At 33.9% G+C, this 17,255-nt stretch overlaps 1 pseudogene; it reads left to right on the top strand.

Annotated features, from left to right (window-relative positions):
• Positions 1–2,137: 2,137 nt before the first annotated feature.
• On the top strand, positions 2,138–3,064 carry LOC114736102 (probable BOI-related E3 ubiquitin-protein ligase 3; annotated as a pseudogene).
• The last annotated feature ends 14,191 nt before the right edge of the window (positions 3,065–17,255 follow it).

The following is a 17,255-nucleotide window of genomic DNA, read 5'->3' as shown; positions in this document are numbered from 1 at the left end:
GTGATGCATGCAAGCAACATCTCACTGTGTCTGTTCTTTTTCTTTTTGTTAAAAAAATATTTTTAAGAGAAAGGGGTGACATTGGAATGTGCAGTAAATTGAGATATAATTGCAGTGTTAGCTCGCTGATGCCTTTGTCCTCGTGCCTCCCATATGATATATATCAATAATAATCATAATAAAAGCATATGAAATCAAATAACTTTTCATGAAAGCTACATCTCCTGATTTCCGTCTGGCTGTGATCATAATGTCCATCTATTTTAAGTACCTAATTAATCCCTTTTCTTCATTTGTCTCCAACAACATTTGTGTGTCTAATTACGTGATTCAAATCCCACCCTACAATATTCAGAAGCTGCTTGTGGGGCATTTAAAGTCATTGATTTCCCTTTATTAATTGCTTTTTTTAATCTCTGAGGATGATTCAGCGGATCTTAGGCACACCAATGTGTTTCTTAAATGTTTTAAAAATTATTTAATGGTAATTACTATTATTTGCCCATCTTCTGTTTCACTTTCACCTGTACGTAAATACCCTTTAGTAATTGAGTTTGTTTGTTTAAATATGGTTGGTCACATAAGGTTGAGATTTTGAACTATTTCTTATCAACAATACAAATGAATGAGAACAGATTCACTTGACCTTCAAATGTGTGTAAGTCTACTTGATATGACATTTTTTTTAAAACATAAACGTGTCTTTTAGTTATTTAGGTCTTTAGTTTTTTTTGTTTTTTTGACAAATAAGTCGTCCATGCTTTGAATTGAGTTATCTCAGATTTTGCGGACATATTCCATGCACCTTCGCTGTGCACTGAAATTATGAATTAAGGAATTTAAGAGGTTTAATTTATGATAAAACAAATACTTTTAATTGTTTCATTTGATGTTGATGAGGTATGGTGACAGGTGTCACGTGATTTTTCGAAGTAAAAATGGATAAAAAAAGTGAATTAATAAAATTTTGACCGTGTGATATGTTTGAATGATTCAGGTAGAACACCTGAATTTGCTGCCGATTCAGATGAGAGTTGTTGAAGAATGGGAATTTCATGGATCATAAGCCTGCTTGAAAAGAAACAAAAAATAATATTATTTCAAGAATAGCTAATTTATAAATTAATCTTGGAGTAAAAGGGAGTCACGTAAAATATCTAGTTACGATCTGACGGCTGAGATCTTCTTAAGACCGTCCCGTAGGGTAAGGTGTCTGGACCAGCAAACAGCTTGTCCGATTAGGAGAAAAGTAGGATGACACGTGGCATGAAACAGTTGGAGGCAAAAGGCCACAAGCAGCGTTTCTTTCTTCCTAATTTTTTTTGGTTTGGGGTTTGTTTGGTTAGTTGGTTTTTTGGGTTAAGGGCACAAGCAACGTTTCCTCACGCCAGGAGCATGACTTAACCTGTTCCTCAAAAGCAAGAAAGAGTTGCGAATCAAAAGGACAACGGGCATGCTGGGCCGGGCCCACACTCAATAACATTGACATCCACCCCCAGCCGCGCGGGTCCCACTGAGGCTCCCCTCCAATCCACGCTGGCAGTTCGCACGTGCCCGCCAGCACTAAAACTGTGCGTGCGTCCTACCACAGTTGTTCCCCACAGCCCTATCACACACGTGTTTGCCCCCCGGCGGGCCCCACTGCCATCACATTGCTCTTGGACCAGAAGCGCAAAATAAAAGAAAGAAAAGTAATGGCATGAGAGAAAAAATAGGCGTCGTCTTGGACTCTAGCTAACTAGCCGTGCTTTTGCTTACCCATGCTGCGACTTCCTTGGCAGATTTTTTTTTTAAAACTATTTATCGGGACGTTAGAGGTTAAAAGAGAAAAAACGAAAGAGGTAATGTACGGTTACGACGTGGGCATGTAATGACGGAATCACCCTGAGGGTTGGCGGGAATTACGGCATGATCAAATCTGTGCTGCGGCAGCCTGTGGGTTCCGGAAATAAAAGCGAGGTAGGAATCTCTCTGGCTCAGTATATTTAATTATTTAATTTTCTTTTTATTATTTAAAGGTCAGTTTTTTTAATAATTTTTTTTGTGAGAAAATATATTTAAGCCAGTGTTTTAGTTTACCGAGACAACCCTAATTCCTAAATAAACCCCACCATATAGCCAGTTTCGGCACCTCAGTGGCATGCCTTTTGGTTCATTCCTCTCTCTCTCTCTCTCTCTCAATTTTTCTCTCCCTATATCTCTCCCCCTCTCAACCAAGACTCTAAATAAGAACCACACTCCAAAAAAACGCATAGAAGAAGAATTGGAGACAGCCCAAGACAAAGAAGCGAAACCGCAAGAATAGTGCCTGCAGAGAGAAATCTCCATCTCCATCTCCATCTCCATCATCCACATCCTCCTTTCATGGCCGTTGAAGCTCGCCATCTCCATGTCTTCCCTTCCCAACTCATGGCCAATCGGTACGTAACGCTTTTCCTCTCATCCTTTTTATCTTCTTGTATCTTCTGCCTCCGTTTTTCTCCCCTTTAATGTTGGGGTTGATTTGCATGAAATTTTCAGGGACATGTTGAATCCTATTGAAGCAAATGTCAATCCCATTAGTGCCCAGATGGGTTACTCCTCTGTTCTGCCATTATCCGGCACCACCACTGCCACGGAGACGCCTCTCGCGGCGGCTGCAGCTTACAATTCTTTGATCGTCGATTCCGTTCCTCAGAAAAACACAATGAAATCTGAAAGTGGCCTCACCACCTACAACGTCCCCGTTCCAAGAAAGCGATCAAGGGATTCGATCAATTACCCTCTTCTTTCCTACCCAGTCTCTACTCAGACTCATAAGAATTGTGGCTTCTTCTCGTTTCTTGACGAAGACATTTCTCTGCAGATTCATCAACACAACTTGATATCGACCGCCTCATTTCCCAGCACGTGAGTATATCTAACCGTTATAAAATGGAACTATATTACTCATGGATTTCTTTTATTTTTTTCATTATGTGATTCTGATCCGTTTCCGTTACAGATGGAGAAAGTGAGGATGGAATTGGAGGAGAAACGGAAGAGGCAGGCGAGGAGGATAATAGATTAGTACACTTTAATCTATTAACCCTTGTGTTGTTTGTCAAAAGCCAAGATGGAAAGGTGCCTGAAATGTTCAAGTGGCTAAGTTCTAGAACTAGCAAGTCATATTGATGAAGAAGAAAGGTAGGCATTGTTTTATTGTTTGCTTCATTTAGAGTGCAGTTGCGGATTGTGAGGGACGTCAGTTGGAAGGAAGGGATAAATGAAAGGTTCTCTGTTTCAAGCCTCAGGTTGGTGTTGGCGCAAGAAATGGTAAGGACTTTGACGTTGGAGTGGTTGGCAAGCGACGAGAGTGAAAATGAGCCACTGAAATTGTCGTCGGTAAGAAAAATTCCTGATAGAAACCACATAGTATGAAAGAGTGAGGAAGGAAACGTTCCCTCAAAACGATTTCGACGAAGACAAAGCCAAGTAGGGACGTTAAATTGCCAAAACACGCAGGAGGTTGCCCCTCAAATTCATTATAGCCCCGATCCAATATTGAAAGATTCTTCAAATTGCATAAGCCTCCTGCAACATATACCATTGTTCTTCGTTAAATTTATTTCGTCAGAACAATGTATTTAAATTAATATTGGGCCCCAGGAAAAAAGCCTGAACATTGAGCCCAAAGATGTAAGTGAAAATAAACAAAATATAGAGAATGCATAAGGAAAAATAAGAAATATAAAGTCACTTCCATTTATTAGTTTTAGCCTGTCCATGTGTGTAAATACGGCTTGATCTTATTATTATTATTTTCTCAATTGTTATTTGTTTTGACTACATTATTTTAAACTACTGCTCCCTGGCGGAGAGCGAGCTGCCGCATGCCGGTTAAGAGATGGATTGGAAATCGGTTTCATTGAACAGTCGACTCAATTTGCACGAACAAGGAAAGTTTGACTGTTTAATTAAAATAAAAAAATTTTATCAGCAAATTTTCTTTCCGTGGCAGATGCTATAAAATATGATGCGTACCTTGTTGTGGCAATGATCCAGTCAAGTTGTTCCCGTTTAATGTCAATGCGGTGAGGGAAGTAAGAGACGTAATAGATTCTGGAATACTGCCCTCCAAGTAATTATCATCAAGCGACGGTGCCTTCAGATTACGTGAATGAGAAAGGTCTGCCAAATGCCAAATGGAAATGTGTGCCTTAAGCCCCAGCTCCTTCAAATTAATTAGTTAGTGTGTGTGTGTGTTGTTAAAATTTATTGATAATGACTCTGCTAGGTAAGAAAACGTCATCTTATCTCTTACTTTTGACCTTTCATTCAATTCTCTCAATTAAATAAAGGCACATAAATTGTTCAGTTGAGATGATTATATGGCAAAGGTAAATAATTTGACTTCCCAACAAAATCAAGGAAAAAAAGAAGAAGGAAACTTTCATATATTTAATGGAAAAACTTTGTCTATATATTTCTTTTAGCTTTTTTTTTTTTTTAAAATCATGGCCCAATCTTTTCTCTAAAAATATATATACTTTTGATGCACGTCTTAGTAGCTACATATATCACTCAAAATATAGTATGATATAGAAGACAAAGATTTAGCACCGAAATATGGGAATTCTGTGAGCATATTATCTTGTAAAACCAACACTTCCAAGTTCACCAGCCTGATATCGCCAAACAGCTCTGTGCCACAAACAACATGTGATTAGTTACTATGAATTAGTGGGTATAAAGAATTATAAAAAAATAATTCGTCTAGTTAATATCATCATCCTCTTCATAATTTAACATGAAGTGAAAGTTTGATAATGTAGTGTATATTAAGCTTGTTTTGGGCCCCTCTATATCCAAGAAAATGTCCTGTTTAGTAATTTATTTTTTAAAAAGAATATTTAAAAACCGAATCAAAACGTTTAGCATCTCAAACATTTCCAACAATATCTTACTTGAATATATTTTTTAAAAAATGAGTAATAAAACTTTTTGGTACTCAAATTTAACTTGTCTCTGTTATCAATTTGGTCTGTGAAGTTTAATTTTTATCACTCAAGTTCCTAAATAAAGTTTCATACGCAATTTTACTCCCTCTGATGCTATCTATAAGATATAAATAATTAAATTATGTAGATTATATAGTTTGTTAAAATTGCTTAAAGGTAATAAATTTGTAAAAATGTATTTTTTTTTCCAAAAATAATATCCATATCTATCGAGAGAAATGATGAATGGAGGAAGAAAAAGGTAAATATGAGAGAGAATAAATGAAGTGATATGACATATAATTATTGGGAGAAAATATAAAAAATTGGTTCAAATTTCATAAATAAAGCAAAGTGAGGGTTATCATCCTTGAATTAGTGGTTAGAGATAGCACATGTGCGTCTAGGATTATATATCTTCAAACCATAATGACTAATTTGTATGATTATGAAACTTTAGGGACTTGATGTATAACAATTAATTAAATTTCATGCACCAAATCAATAAATGAAGCAAATTTGAGGGACGGAAAGTGTCATTATTCCAATCAGAAATTATCCACAAATATTTAGCTATAACTAGAATGGACTCTTACCCCAGCAAATCAATGGCCTAAAAGAGGAAACTGACAAAAAAGAACGAGATAAAAGACAATGAATGATATGATCATAATCATTTTTAACTAATTTTTAACAGTAACTGATGTGCTTTTACATCTTCAAAAATCACAGCTCGAAATGCTTATAAAAATGTCGGTCTTAATTAACAATGTATGTCTATGTACTGTGTGTGTGTGGGTATATATGTGTATGCATGAATGATAGAATAGTTAAAAGAAAGAGGGCGACCTGTCAAGTTATTCCAATCCAGATATAGCTCTTGAAGCTGGATGAAGGGGAGAAACAAAGAAGCATTGAGTGACCATTTGATGTGTCTCGACTCATGAGGTCTTGTATCGTTTAGATAAAGGCTTATGACTCTATGAGTGGAGTTGTCACACTGTACAGACTCCCAAGTGCAGCAATCTGCAGAGAAGGTTTGGTTATTCCAAGAAGGAAGAGAAGAGCCATTTGGATAATTGAAAGCTTCTTTCAATTTCAGAAGAGCGTCTCTCTCTTCTTTCAAGCACCCCTTAGCTTCTCTATTAAACCCTGATAATATGAATATGATTATGGCCATCACCCACCACACCTCTTCTCTCACTGAATACCCCATTTTTCTCAATGCATGTCTTCAACTGCGTGCTCTTCATCTATATATAGAGGCCCTTTCTTTGCCTGTAAGACTCAGATTGGGCAGAGGCAAAATAGAAAGTTCCACTTCATATCTGACATGGACTTAGTCCTTTAGTCTGCAAAATTTTGGGGGAGGGGGGGTTCATTAAGATTCCTTCCTCGAAAGACATGATTATATTGACTTGACCTCTCAATTCATGATCTTGACAATTAATTGTTAAGAATGTGTTTCACACAAATTGTTTTATTCTTATCACACTACTAGAAAAAAGACTTTTAACGTCGCAAAATAATGGCGGCTAAGCAGAAAAATGACGTGAAAAAAAGGATGTGGCATTTTTGTAAATAAGTTGAATGAGTTTTGATTTTCCACAGCGGTTTTCTTAACAATCGCCGTGGAAAGTTTTCAATTAACCCTACAGCGCCTTTGTGTTCCATCATTTTCTTTCTCGTTTCATTAGTGCGCCATGGTCCCCCTTTGTCCCACCACCAAAAAACTTCCATTACCAGCCATTCCTCCCACTCTCCCGCCGTTTAAACTCCTCTATTTAGCTTGTGGTGTCTTGCCACCGTCTGCCGCCGTTCGAACGCCCCTCATTTCGCATTTGAATCATCTCTACTCTGTGAGTATCCTCTTCTTTCATTCTTTTCAATTTTTCTTGGTTTGTTGAACGTTTTGACCATGAAAATCTGTTGTATTTCAAATGGGTTTGTTAGTTTTACATTGTGGTTGGCTTGTATTGTTCATTTTGCATTTTTTATGTGCTTGAACCGTTGATTGGTGGGCATTTGATATGAGAAAACCTTAATTCCTTCTTATATACTGTGTTAGAAACATGTTTAAATGTTTGAAGTTGATTAGTTGTGAAGTGTTTTATTTTTTAAAATAATTGTTTGATATTTATTTCGAATTTTTGGTATTTTTTTGTAATAAATATGAGAATTTAGTAATAAATAATCTGTTTGTCATTTTGTGTTTTTTTTTTGTTATGAACTTTGATTGATAATGAAGTGTTGTTTAAAATTTCACTGCAAATGAATATCATTTGTGTTCCCGTTTTGGATTCAGAAATTTTAGCTTTAAAAATCTTTATTAATTGAATTGGTTTGAAATTAAATTTTTATTTTTGTTTTATTTGTTATATTTCTTCAAATTTGTTATATTTTTTCAAATTTATCATGTTGAAATATGTTATGAACAATATTTTTTTTGTTTATTAAAATGATTTTTGTTTAACTATTTCACCGTTGAAATATGTTATTTTTACTTTTGTTTTATTTGTTATATTTTGGGATTCATGTTGATTAAAAATTTTGAGTTTTTTTTTCTAATTTGGTGTTTAATTTGTACATAGTTGTTAAGGGGAAATTTTGTCGAATTTTTTATTTTTAAAAGAGACATTTCTTTTAATTTGTAATTAAGTGTTAGTCAATTTTAATTTATCAACTAACATTTAATGATTTTATTATTTCAATATTTGAATTAAGGAATTAGAATTGAGTTTGAAAACTATATTCATTGACTCTGTAGAACAATGAATCGTAGTTGGATGAAAGCTAAGAGAATTAGCAAGGAATATGAGGACGGGGTTAAAAGGTTTCTTGAATTTGCTCAAAGAAATGCCCCTAGTAAAAGAGATAGATTGTACTATTGTCCTTATGTCAAATGTTTAAACAAATAGTCGATGGAGTATTTATGAGATAAAAGAGCATCTTATCTGTGATGGGATAAATTTGAGGTATACAAATTGGATATAGCATGGAGAAATTAGAAAGACTACACTGTCTGCAAAGGAGAAGGTTGTGAATGAAGAATTTGATGATAGAATTTCGGATATGTTTCGTGATATAAGGTCTAAATCTTTTACACAGTTCTCTCCCACCTTTGAAACTTTGTGTAGTGATGTAGAGACGCCTTTATACCCAGGGTGCAAAGATGATTACACAAGGTTGACAACTGTGTTGAAATTGATGAATTTGAAGGCAAGAAATGGTTGGACTGATGCTAGTTTTACGGAGTTGCTTGAATTGCTGAGTGATATTCTTCCAAAAGGAAATTCACTTCCGAAACGAATGTATAAGACAAAGAAGATTTTGTGTTCGATGGGTTTGGAATATGAGAAGATACATGCGTGTCCTAATGACTGTATATTATTCAGAAATGATTATGAAGGGTTAAATAAGTGCCCTAAATGTGGGACTTCAAGATACAAAATGAAGAAAGATGATGGTGATGATTATAATGAGATGACCAAAGGTTCTCCTTTGAAGGTTCTGTGGTATCTTCCAATAATACCACGATTTAAATGTCTATTTGCTAATGCCACAGATGCAAAGAACTTGAGATAGTATTTCGATGAGAAAATATGTGATGGAAAGCTTCGTTACCTAACAGATTCTCTTCAATGAAAAACAATAGATAAAAAATTTCCTCAATTTGGTGGCGAGCCAAGAAACCTTCGGCGCCAACTTGGAGTGGCCATTTCTGCACAACGTACTAAAGGGAATCTTAAACTCCAGATGGTTTTGGGTAGACAAGGTTGACGGTGCCACGAAGCACGAAGTAAATTAAACATATATACATCGAAAGCTTTATTATGCATCATGCGACTATTTACGGTCATGAATTTCTATGATACCTTAATTAGGATATGCATTTGGGCATAAATTTAGAAGATTATGACTTAATTTGTCTCCTCCAAGTGTATATTTATGTATTAGGCCTTCAATATATGGCGATTTGGCCTTCAATAAATCTCTTCATTTAGGTATCCTAACCTTGGATGATTTGGCTTTGGGTTAACTTGTTAAATGTAATGTTGAATGTCACATGCATGTTGCCATGAAAGGCTTGATCAACATGTAGGACGCCAACTTGGACGCACCACCTAGGATGTAACTTTATCCGCTTAGGACACCTTATAAAATCACATCACATCTTATTTTAGCCACTCCAACACCTAACTCATCCCATCTTCCTACGTTGATCAACTGATAGTGTTCTTTAAAAATTTGGTGAGAGATTAATAAGAACCAACTTGGTAATTTAACATTGGAAATTTCGAAGAGTATCCTGCAATAATTTCATTTGTATTCTTATCATGACTAATAAAAGTCTGTGCATGTGCCTTAACATTCTGCAAAATATACCCTACAACGCGCATCACATTGGGCCGTCATTGACCAACTGCCATCCCACATCTCACGTCTTGGATGGCTAGATATCTGTACGCATTCACACTAATTTCAAATCAAACCTACCAACAAGAATGACATTTATCATAAAGTTATAAGGAGTCAAGTTCTGAGAGGAATTTAACGTATAGGTTCCTTGTTGAATCCGGGTCGTGATTATGAGAAGTTATGAAGTTGCTGATGAGCAGAGAGGATGTGAATGGGATATAAATCTCATTCGTGTCATTTGTTCGATCAAAGAAAACTACAGTTTTGTTTCACAAGTGAGGTTCTTCAACGTTGTTAACATACACACACATATATATACACCTATATGTTTCGTGCACGCGTGATTCTTTGATATCTCTTTATAAAATTTGAGATATATCTTCACACAAAGTCTAAATATGCAGTTTCATTTGCAGTTAAGTATTGTTTTGGATTTGATCTATGTAGGCTTTTGTCTCAAGTTTCTATGGATCAACCCGATCCAAGAAGTATTCTCTCAAGTGCTCCCCTTCATAACTGACACAAATTTGGAGTCGTTTAGTCAGAAAGATTAGAAAAAGATGAAAGATTCCTTGCCCCCAAAATACACGATGGGGCTTGACGTAACCTCTCGACGACTTATGATTGATCCTGACAGTTGCTAACAATGTTCACCACACAAATAAGCTTTGTGTGTGTGTGTGTGTTCTTATCAAACAAACTTTGTCCCATAAAAGGGAGTTTGGAAAGCCAGATTGTATATGGTAAACTGAGATTTATGCGCAGAAAGTAAACTATACGTCTAAACTCTGAAGTTTATTTCTATACGTTTATCTGTGTTTAGCACTAAAATTGGCTCCTAGGCACTCAGTTAGGGCTAATTATTAGGATAAAAACTTACAGAATTAATCTAAACTCGATTTTCCGGTTTGAAATTGATTAGCCAAAGACTGCTAATTATACAAACAACAAAAAGAGAGACAAAAATATACTACATCCAGTTCTAATTATAAGACTTTATTTGTAATCTACAAATGAGGTCTTATAATGAGAACCAAAGTAGTAATAGGTGAGTTGGTTTGCCAGATAAAAAATTATTTCCGCTAATCTTTGCTTGTTTTTGGGTCTTGTTCATTGGTTTTGGATTCTGTTTATTCTTGATCTTACATTTTAATCATGCACAGTTGTTTTTTTAAAGATTTATAGTATTTTCCTAAGAGCAGTGTTTCTTTTTGTTTTGTTTTTTTTTTGCGCCTGCCTAAGATTCCCCAGTGTGAGTCTGAGATATGGCATGTTTATGCACACAAAACACTTCTATATATTTTAATGAATTTTTATGTTAATTGTCGTGTTTTATATATAAAGTTTAATTAGGCTATAGCAAAAATTACGTACGTTCTATAATATTACAATTTAAGTGTGTTTCAACAAGAATCAAATCTTTTAATTACTATTGCCGAGTTGCTGTAAATCTTAATCTTGATTATTTTATATAATTCCAAAATGTAACATCATTCTATATATATAATTGACTAAAATCAGATTCTGCTTGCCTAAATAAATTTAAAGCCTAACCTTGTACTACTATACTTGTTGATTATTGATGCGTATAATAAGAGTCCCCCGTGTTCAGCTTGTCTCTCTCAGAGTAGACATTTATAGGAGCATTCGAGCAGATTATAAATGAAAATTGATCAGATTATAATTTGGGGGAAATCAAAAAGATTTTTTTTCTTTTAACATCTTAATTAACTCCCACACAATAGTACACGGAAAGTAAAATGAAAGGAAAAAAAATATCATTGTTTCACATAAACTGATAAGAGTACTGAAATCTTAATTATCAACATCCACAGCAAAATTCAACCGAGAGAAACGCAACATTTTGCCAAATTAAAAAAACACAGCACTTACTTTTTGGCAAACAACCAATAAAGCTAACAACCATGCAAGACTTGAAAAGTAAGTCACAACCTACAAAGCTAACAACCAAGACCTTGAAAACCAAGCCACAGTCAAACCCCGGTTGGGGGGGGGGGTGGGTGTTAATATAGTCAATGGCCAGAGATCCCACAGACTTATAAAATAATAAAGTTAAAATGTATTTTATAAAAAGAATTTCATTAAATATAAATCACAGACTTATCAGTCCGCTATTTTGGGTGTGATTAGAATCTATGACACATAGAAACAGATCTGATCTATGATGGATTGTTCAAACAACGTTGGGACACAACGCAATTTAAGCAGAAAATATCTAACAAAACCATAGGATACATGCAAGAACCTCATGCAGATAATAATCATTTTTCCTATATATATTGTATCGGCCATATGGTTATGACAAATGATGTAGTTTCTCGCTGAATGGGTACTAATTATAACAAAACATAGAGATAAATTAAAGTTGCTGATGTTATTTCTGCAACATAATTTAAGAAAACTTGAGTTTTGTTTTGTAAATGAGCTTTAAGGTTGTTAGCAGCTAATTCTCCCAATCCAGAAAGTATTCCCTCAGAATGCTCCACCTCGTACCTGACGCTGACATAAAGTCCTTTAGTGTGGCAGACAAGGAAAGGGTGAAGATTCCTTGCCCCAATAAAGCAGACGACTGGACCAACCTCTCACTTTCTCATCAGTTATGTCACAAGTACTCAAAATTGTTGCGTGAAGTTAATGGCTTTACAGTCTAATATTATAAAAGCTCTCATATAAGTAGAAAGTCGTGAGTTTAATTTTACTTATAACCACAAGCCATTAGTCACAACCAAGCACAGAGGACAGTAATGGCTAGCCAATATATAGTCAGTGATCCCAGGAGCTATGAAGGGTAAAATAGATATTTTACAAAACGAGTTTCTCAAATAATTAAAAAAAATAATACGTCAAACAGCTTTTAGTCCGTTACTGAAATTTCAGGGAGGGAACGTGGAGATACTTTCCCGTTTTCTTTCACGGATTGCGAAGAAATACTATGCTGTTTAAGCTATTAATATATATGTTGGGTTTAATTAGCACGTAATATGAGAATTATAACTGTGAATGTGGAAAAAATGCAGAATTTGAAATGATAGCCAAAGATACAGACAAGACGAGAGAGGGATCAAAACCACAGTCCCATGGAAATTCTTTCCACTTTGATAATTGATGATGTCAGTTTCGACATCTCTGTGCGAAACTTGGCTCAAAATCTTTCCACATCAAACTGACAATCTTTTGGTTATTGTGATCGTCTGTTACATGATCAAAATTTTATGAACTACCAAAAGGCTATTCTTTTTTGCCTCCACCCATGAAATAACTTGTCACCGCTCTCTCTAATATGACTAGTTTGTAATTGAAAATGTAAGGTTTCAAATAAAGAACGATAATGACACCTAGAAAATAGACCCCACATGCTCCTGCAAAAGTTCATAAGAAGGCGTCTCAAAAATCATCTGCTTCGAAATGATGAGTTTGCTTGATTCTCCCTCCTTTTGATTTACTATTCTCGAGTCGCTGTAAATCTTAAATCTTGATTATTTTATATAAATTCTGAAATGTAACATCATGCTATATACATAATTGACTAAAATCAGATTCTGCTTGCCTAAATAAATTTGAAGCTTAACCTTTTATTACTATACTTATTGATTATTGATGCATATATAATAAGGGTCCCCTGCTCAGCTTGTCTCTCTCAAAGAGCAGACATTTACAAGGGCAGATTATAAATGAAAATTGATTAGATTATTTTTTCTTTTAATATCTTAATTAACTCCCATACAAAGTACACAGGAACTAAAATGAATGGGAAAAAAGTATCATTATTTCACACAAACAAATAATAATAATGAACTCTCAATAATGAATATCCACAGCTAAATTCCAGGGCCTAGCAGCAGTATAATGCAGCAACACTGCACAGCAAAACAACATAGTCAAACAAAACATAGCAATTAACTAGTTAACCTTTTATATATATAATCTACAATCTGATAGGAAAAAAAATAGTATATGCAATAAATTACAAATTAAGTTGGATTAATTGTGCTCTGTGTGGGAAAAGAAGTGAGATGAGAAAGTGATGAGAGAGGAACCCACCATCCTTTCCAGAAGCCTTCGCCCTTACTTTTGGTGTCAGCTGGGATCTGTGATGAATCTTGAACAGCTCGCACGGTGGTGGTATATCCAGGTGGTGGTGATAAGCCTGACCCGGTGGAGGATAAGCCATCACTGGTGTTGATAGCTGATAAGCCTCTGCATGTGCATAATCATATCATCGAATCTGACATATATCAAATAAACAATAATACGGCAAGAAAATGATTAATTAAGTTGAATAATTCTACAAAAACCTGAACCTTGGTTGTGTTGACTCATAATATCTGTCGCAGGTTTTGCACTAGACTGAGAAAGAAGGAGAAAAGAGAAGGGTGATTATATATATTTCTTATAATTAACTAATTTACCTAACGTTCATAATTTAATCAAATTAGTTAAATATATCTTATATTAAGGACCGGAAGAGTAATAATTATAGTTAATGGTCAGATGCAGGGCAAACTATGAAGTAGCTTGAAGGAACCACTTAAACTATGTACGTTTGGCAAGATGGTATTTTAATCACAAACCGTATCTGATGTACATATAACAGGAAAATAGCAGGAGGCTCTTGTTGATGGTAGAGATTTATGGTTAATAAATATTGATGAAGTTCGTTATCTTCTGAACAATTGGAACAGAGAGGCCGAGAGGAAATAGATGAATGTGAATAGCCTTTACAAGGCTGCTTCATGTTAAACATTCTATCAAATAGTAGTTGTAACTAATAAAATTATATAGCAATGGTATTTATTATAAATAACTAACTCAACAAATTTTTTTAATCTACTCAAATTAGTTGATTAACTCTTATATTAGAGACCGACTCATTTCTTCAATTAAAGAAAAGTACATTTTTGTTTCATAAGTGAATATCAACGTTATCATATCTGATACAGACTTCCTGTGGTTTAGTGTGAAAGGTTAGAAAATGATGAAGAATCATTGCCCCAAAATACACGATTGGGCTTAAAGTATCCACTCAAATTATGATTGATCTTGACAATTGCGATCTATGTTCCCCACGCCTAACAAGTTTTATAGTATTTATCACAACTGTTTAAAAGTCAGTGCATTTGCTTTTGACATTTCTGCACAATCCAACAAATTAAACTGTGTTCATATGTGTTTAGCGCTTTTTTGCCTTTCTTTTTTTTTTCAAAAAACTTTTGAATTAGTGGCAGACAGTAATTAACTGATATTATACACAACTTTATGTTTGTTTACAGGAAATCTTCCATACCATTAGATTATGAGACCGCATAGCACGCTTGAGTTGTAGTCACTCAGTTATGATTAATTAGGATAATAATTCATTGAATTTGCACTTCTGAACTTGCCAAGAGTCTCCAATACACGTATCAAGAATAATACAGTGACAAAGAGTTAGGGGGGGAAAAAGATGATGTGTGTGTGTGTGTGTGTTTTTTTTTTGGGGGGGGGGGGAGCTGGTCGAACATACGAACAGGGAAATCATAGTAAGATAATTAAAAAAGAAAAAGAAAAAGAAAGATGCATATCGAAACCGCTTCAGATAAAAAGAAATTATTTCCATTTATTGCTTCAGTTATCAATTTAGTATATGAAGTTTAATTTCTATCAATTAAATTTTTTAATTCTGTATATAAGATATAAATAACTAACAAATGCATACTCATGTGGTTCTATTCATAAGTTAAAGAGAAAAGATTTCCTTTTTTTATTTATAAGTAACATCATGAAATTTTTTACACGAATATATAATTTTATCTTTTATTTATTATTGTGTGAATTATTATTTCTTAGAAATTGTGTGTGTGTATACACATTAAATATGAGTAAAATTAGAAAATTATTAAACTTTAATACTACTTCTTATTCTTAATATAAAATTTAATTTAAAATTTAAAAGTAAACCTTATATCAAAGACGAGAGCTAATATAAAGTTGATGAAATTTAAAATTTTTCATGATTATAATAAAGCATGCTAGAATGGAGTTATATATGAGTAAAGACGCTGATGTTTCATGAAAAGGAAATGTAGACCAAGTCATTTTTCCTCTACATCTCTGATCTGACAGCCATGACTACTCAAAACAATGCTCACGCTTTGGTATCCAAATAAATGCCCATTCAAGGAAATCTCAGCGAATTAATCTAATCAGCTAAATTTGCCAAACAGTTATACCAATTCTAAGTCATGTTCGTTCCATACAAACTCACGCTTCCTTCACCATAATCTAAATGACTATTTTTTTCCCCCATTGAGAGGTTACAAGACCTTAGCATCTACGTTTTGCATTAAAATTGAGTTTTATTCACTCAGTTATGATTAATCAGGATAATAATTCATTGAATAGAATTGATATACTAAACCGTGAAGTTGTGGTTTTGAACCTGCCAAAGTCTCCTATGTACGTACCAAGAATAATATTATGACAGGGTTCCGAGGGGTGGGGAAGGTGACATGCATATAGGGTTGAACATGCGAATAGGGGAGTCTTAAAAAGATAATACCTCTCTGATTTTTAATGCAAGACCTAATTGAAAAATTAATGTTGACCATATATGTAAAAAAATTATTCAATACGTATTAAAAAACAACAGAGGGAGAGACGTTATACCAAAACCACTTCAACTGAAAAAAAAAAAAAATCTCCATTCATTCCTTCGGTTATCAATTTAGTAGGCGAAGTTCAATTTTTATCAATTAAATTTCTAAATTCTGATACGAATAACTAAATTATGAGGGCAAAAAATTAGTAAAAATTGGTTTAAAGTAATACATGTATAAAAAATTGATTTTGTTTTTAAAAGAATTTCATACTTATGGAGAGAGGGGGTGAATGAGCAGAAAAAAAAGAGATGAACACGATGATATAATTAATGAGGGAAATAATTAAAAAATTGATTAAAATTTCAAACACCTTTATGCTTTGTTTGGATTGGAATAAAAGTTGGGACAAAAAAATAGGAGGGAAAAATATTAAGAAAAGAGAAAATATTATCACCTTTCTTACTTGGATGGAGGAGAGAAAATTAAAAGAAAAAAAAGAAAATGAGTAAATATGTTAATGACTAAAACACTTTTATCTCTATGTCAAAATATATTACGTTTAAAATCATTCCCAAAATATATCTCTTATAATTAAATTTTTGTGATTAAAATACCACAGTTTTAACGCTAATACAAATCTTAAGCAACAAGGTGTATATTTTCTAGTGAAAAAACAATTAACAATGTATGTATTATATGTATGAATGATAAAATAGTTGCAAGGACAAGGGTCACAACAACCACCGCACCCCCCGCACCTATCCTCTCACTGTATAATTTACCCTTTTCTAATTATGTTTCCTTAATTGTCTTGTAAATTGATTTTATGTTCTAGAATGCCCTCAGTATTATAATATTTACTCATTTAATTAAAAGAGAATTACAATAAAGTCCTAAAAAAATTATTATTAAAAAGCCTCAATAAAATTTAGGTCTTTTTAGCTAATTAAATTTTTAAACATGGATGTTTTTACTAAATTTCCCATAATACAATTGCTATTCCCATCTATTGCATATATATTTTCAATAGGAGATCATGATTATGACATTCGTGTGGACGTTATTTTCACAGACATATTCATCATAAAGAATAAACACAACACGATTGTCTCAGTAAAGCCAACCAAGATCTGAAAACCAAGTCACAACCATACAAACAGTGGAGCAATATAGTCAATGGCCGGTGATCTCCAAGAATAGAATTATTATGTATGAAATGAATCTCTTTAAAAACAATTAAAAAATACGAAATCAAACACTTATCAATTCTCTCTATTCT

Source organism: Neltuma alba, unplaced genomic scaffold (genome assembly GCF_004799145.2).
Source record: "Neltuma alba isolate B1F8T4 unplaced genomic scaffold, ASM479914v2 tig00013305_pilon, whole genome shotgun sequence".
Lineage (NCBI taxonomy): Eukaryota > Viridiplantae > Streptophyta > Magnoliopsida > Fabales > Fabaceae > Neltuma > Neltuma alba.
This window is presented reverse-complemented; position numbering and strand designations above follow the sequence as displayed.